At 35.6% G+C, this 5,771-nt stretch overlaps 1 pseudogene; it reads right to left on the reverse strand.

The window, feature by feature from the left end:
- Positions 1-3,861: 3,861 nt before the first annotated feature.
- LOC114042125 lies at positions 3,862-4,814 on the reverse strand (annotated as a pseudogene).
- Positions 4,815-5,771: the final 957 nt, after the last annotated feature.

Below are 5,771 nucleotides of genomic sequence, written 5' to 3' on the forward strand. Positions count from 1 at the left end.
TAGATAAACCTTGGTTAATTTAATTTAAAAAAATAATAAAACCAAATTACTAGTATCAAGAATGTAAAGGGTGAAGGTACCACCAAGGAAGAGGAAGTTAAAGCAACAATTAGGAATTATTTTGCCCAACTATATGTCAACAAATTTGACAATCTTAGTGAAATGGATCCATATTTACAAATATACAAATTGTTCAGGTTAACAGAAGAGGAAGTGAAATACTTAAATAACCCCATCTCAGAAAAAGAAATTGAACAAGCCATTGATGAACTCCCTAGGAAAAAATCTCCAGGGCCAGGTGGATTTACATGAGAATTCTATCAAACATTTAAAGAACAATTAATTCCAATACTATATAGAGTATTTGGGAAAATAGTTGAAGAAGGAGTCTTATCAAATACTTTTTGTGATACAAATATGGTGCTGATACCTAAACCATGAAAAGGCAAAACAGAGAAAGAAAATTATAGACCAATTTCTCTAATGAATATAGATGCAAAAATTTTAAACAAAATATTAGCAAATAGCCTTCAGCAACTTATCACAAGAATAATACACTACGACCAGGTAGGATTTATACCAGGAATGCAGGGCTGATTCAATATTAGGAAAACTATCAACATAATTCATCATATCAACACCCAAACTAACAGAAACCACATAATCATCTCAATAGATGCAGAAAAAGCTTTTGACAAAATACAACACCCATTCCTATTAAAAACACTAGAAAACATACGTATAAGTTGAGTCTTCCTTAAATTAATAAATAGCATCTATCTAAAACCTTCACCAAGCATAAATTGTAATGGGGACAAGCTAGAAGCATTTCCAATAAGATCAGGGGTGAAACAGAATGTCCATTATCACCACTGTTATTCAATATCATACTGGAAACATTAGCTTTAGCGATAAGAGAAGAAGAAAAAAGTGAAGGTATTAGAATAGGCAAAGAAGAAACAAAACTATCACTGTTTGCAGATGACCTGCTGATATACTTAGAAAATCCTAGAGAATTAAGTAAAAAACTACTTGAAATAATAAAAAACTTTAGCAAAGTTTCAGGATATAAAATAAACCCCTATAAATCAATGGCATTTCTCTATATTACCAACAAAGCCCAACAGCAAGAGATAGAAAGAGAAATTCCATTTAAACTTACTGTAGACATTATAAAATATTTAGGAGCCTACCTACTGTAATAAATCCAGGAACTCTATGAACACAATTACAAAACACTTTTCACACAAATAAAGTCAGATCTGAATCACTGGAAAAACATCAGTTGCTCATGGGTAGGCAAAGCTAATACAAGAAAGGTGCGAAATTCACCTAAGCTAATTTACTTATTCAGTACTACACCAATCAAACTACCAACATTATTTTATAGAGTTAGAAAAATTTGTAACAAGATTCATTTGGAAGAATAAAAGGACCTGAATATCAAGGGAACTAATGAAAGGAAAAGTAGGGGAAGGTGGCCTAGCCATTCCAGATCTTAAATTGTATTATAAAGCAGCAATCATCAAAACTGCCTGGTACTGGCTATGAAATAGAGTGCTCTATCAGTGGAATAGGTTAAATATGCAAGACACAGTACTGAACGACTATAGTAATCTATTATTGGATAAGGCCAAAGATCCCAGCTTCTGGGATAAGAACCCAATCTTTGAAACAAACTGCTGGGAAAACTGGAAAAGAATATGGCACAAACTAGGCATAGACCAAAATCTCACACCATATACCAAAATAAAGTCAAAATGGATTCATGATTTAGATATAAAGGCTGATACTACAAGCAAACCGGGAGACTGAGGAATAGTTTACCTATCACATCTATGGAGAACGTAAGAATTCATGACCAAACAGGAGATAGAGAACATTATCAAAAGCAAAATGGGTAATTTTGATTCTATTAAATTGAAAAGTTTTTGGACAAACAAAGCCAATGCAACTAAGATTAGAAGGAAGGTAGAAAATTGGGAAAGAATTGTTACAGCCAGCCTCTCTGATAATGGCCTCATTTCTGAAACATATAATTTAGTCAAATTTATAAGAATACAAGCCATTCCCCAATTGATAAATGGTCAAAAGATATGAACAGGCTGTTCTCAGAGGAAGAAATTAAAGCCATATCTAGTCATATGAATAAATGCTTTAATCACTACTGATTAGACAAATGCAGATCAAAACCACTATGAGGTACCATATCACACCTATCAGATTGACCAATGTGATAAAACAGGAAAATGATAAATGGTGGAGAAGATGTGGAGAAATTGGAATACTAATGCATTGTTGGTGGAGTTGTGAAATGATCCAACCATTTTGGAGAGCAATTTGGAACTATGGCCAAAGTGCTATAAAAAAGTGAATACCCTTTGACAGAGCAATAGCACGTCTAGGGCTATATCCCAAAGAGATCATACAAATTGGAAAGGGGCCCACATGTACAAAAATATTCATAACAGCTCTTTTTGTGGTGGGAAAAATTTGTTAATTGAGAGGGTGCCCAACAATTGGGGAATGGCTGAGCAAGTTGTGGTATATGAAAGTGATAGGATACTATTGTGCTATAAGAAATGATGAACAGAGAGACTTCAGAAAAACCTGGAAAGACTTGTATGGTCTGATGCTGAGTGAAGTGAGCAGAACCAAGAGAACATTGTGCATAATGACAGGCATGTTGTGTGATGACTAATATTGATAAACTTAACCCTTCCCAGCATTACAAGGATTTCAGACATCTCCAGAGGCCTTGTGATGGAAAATGCTATCAACATCCAAAGAAAGAACTATGGAAGTTGAATTGCTATTTTTTTCTCTTCTGTTGAGTTTTGTTTTTGCTTTTTGATGTATCCTCCTATTGGTTTTATTTTTTGCTTACAATATTACTAATGTGAAAATATGTTTAATATGAATGTAAATGGATAGCCTATACGGATTGTTCACCATTGTGGGGAAGGTGTTGGAGAAGAAAGGGGAGAAGAAGTTTAAACTCAAAAGCATATGAAAGAGATTATTGATAAATCAAAATAAGTTAATATAAAAATAAAAATGTAAAAAAATGCATTTTTTTATGAAAAATCCTACTTGTTGTGTGGGAATCATTTTTTTCATTGAGGTTCTGATTATAGGTACTTTGGTATTATTTTCATCTTCTGGGTTTGTACTTTGATCATTTCTTGTATAATAAACCTTTTTTTTCTGTTTGCTCATCCATTTTTTTTTGCTGAGGCCTAAGGAACTGAGTTCTAGATCTCCCTTACTCTGGAGATAGAATCAAGTTGAGGACCTTTCTATACTTCTAGTCTTTCTTTATGTGTTTTCCAGTACCACAGTCACCAAAGTTCTCTAATACAAGGAGCCTTAGTTGAAACTCTTGCTTTTGCATGAAGAGAGAAAGCAAGGACAGGCCTTTTCTTTACTCCTCAGTTAAATCAAAGGAAGTCCTCTTGTGGTGTAAGAGACCTAATTGAGGCCTTTTCCACTGCACCTGAAGGCTATCAGGTTCAAATAATAACTCCAATATGTCTCACACAAATATTTGACATCAGAGGAAACAGTCAACCATACCTTCAAATAAATTATCTTTGAAAATATGATTTGGCAACAAAATTCTATTCAGTTCAAACCATGGATATGACATTCTGTGGCACTTTGTTGCTGTGCTATTCTTTGGAGACATTCTGACTTTTCCTTCATTATGTATTCAAAAAAATTTAACGAGGGAGTTAACTGTTTCACATAAGAACACATCCTGAGTTCAGGAGCTTTGTCTACCAGAAGAAATGATATGTAAAGCTCTGATCTATGTACATTTTTCTCTCTCAAAGATACTCTTAATCCCATTGTTCTGAGCTATATCAGTTTGCCAAATGGCCAATTATTTCCTAAGAAGGGACATAATTTCTCGAGGGCTATTTTCACATCCTTGTTTCTCAGGGAGTAGATCAGAGGGTTCAAGGCTGGGGTCATTATGGTATAAAACACTGAGGCTACTTTGCCTTCCTTCAGAGAGTGACCCAAACCAGGAAGAATGTAGATATAAATTATAGGGCAACAATACATGGTGACCACAATAAGGTGGTAGGAACACGTGGAAAATGCTCTCTTCTTCCCTTCCTTGGTCCAGATCTTCAAGATGCTGGAGATGATGAAACCATCGGACACAAGAATGAGCAGAAAATTGAAAACAGCAAGTAACATGTCTGCTATAATTATCATTACATTGTTGACATAGGTTGAGGAGCAAGAGAGAGGCAATAAAGGAAGAATCTCACAAAAGAAATGATCAATGACATTGGGGCCACAAAAAGACAAGTGAAGAATCAACATGCTGTGTATTGTTGTATTGATCCCACTGATAGCCCACACTGCAGATGCTATGAGGCAGCAAGCTGCCTTTCTCATAATAGTGCTATAGTGGAGGAGATGGCAGATGGCTGGATACCAATCATACGCCATGGCTGTGAAAAGCAAGAGCTCTGACACCAAATACCAACTTAGGAAATAGATCTGAGCTATGCAGCCACCATAGGAAATGGTGTTCTTGGTCATTAGATTCTGCAGCAACTTGGTCACCACAGTGAGGCAGACAGAACATCCAAGAAGGCCAAATTTAGAAGGAAAAAGTACATGGGATTATACAGTCCTGGATTTAGAATGATCACAATGACAACGAGGGAGTTACCTGTGAAATCCACTATGAAAAGTCCTAAGAAGAGGCTGAAGAGGAAGATCTGAACTTGAGGATTTTCAGAGAAACTTTGTAAGGTGAACTCAGTCACTGATGAATGATTGCTTGATGCCATGTGAATAGGTGGTCAGGTTTTCTTTTGTTAGGGTATACCCACAAAATGAGACCAACAATAGATTGTTTTGTTCACTAAAGAAAAAAAAATCTGAATTAAAATGAGGCAAATTAAAAATGCCTTGATATTCCAAAATCGAATTTTGACAGCGTCATCTAACTGTATTACACCACAGACTCAGAATAGAGAGACATGATTTGGTTTGTGAGAACTCTTCTCAATGAATTTGTTCTCCCTGCAGAGTTAAATCTCACACACATACACACACACAGGCACACACACAATCTTCCTTCAGGGGAATCATGCTCTTTTTCATCTGACATTTTATAGTATCTTCAGCTCTTTGTTGAAAATTCCCCTTACTGTCCCAGTTATGTGATGAAACCAAGTAAGTTCCATGGTATAATTCATTTATCTGAGTCTGGAGTGTGAGGGTTGGCCATGATTGGGAATTCTCTGAACTATTTGCAGGCCAGAAACAAAACTGACATGCAGGATATAGGGAGTGGAGTTGCATGACTGGAAAGTAGTTGAAAGTAGTGCTGTATATGTAATGCAAACTGGGTCAGAAACAGGATCAGATACAGAATCCAAGAGTCATACAAAGAGATTTGTTAAGTAATTAGATATTTCAGCACATAAAGTTTTGGACCTAGAGTTATTAATACCAAAGTTCAAATCTAGGATCATACACTTACACATATGGCTTGGACAAGTCACTTCATCTCTGAATGCTATCATGATCTCCTGTGTCATTTAAACACTCAGTTTCTTCATCAATATTATTCCCTTTCCTCTTCTGAATTCAATATATAGATAAGATGCAATTTCAACATAGAATGCAACAAAGAATAAAACTCAAGTATTCCTATTCTCATACCTGCCTAGGTGGGACCAGCCATGTTTTCCAGTTTCCTCTCATTTCACCATGGCTGGACAGGTGCTTTTAAAGCATTT

Source organism: Vombatus ursinus, unplaced genomic scaffold (genome assembly GCF_900497805.2).
Source record: "Vombatus ursinus unplaced genomic scaffold, bare-nosed wombat genome assembly UNPS02014264.1, whole genome shotgun sequence".
In the NCBI taxonomy this organism is placed as follows: domain Eukaryota; kingdom Metazoa; phylum Chordata; class Mammalia; order Diprotodontia; family Vombatidae; genus Vombatus; species Vombatus ursinus.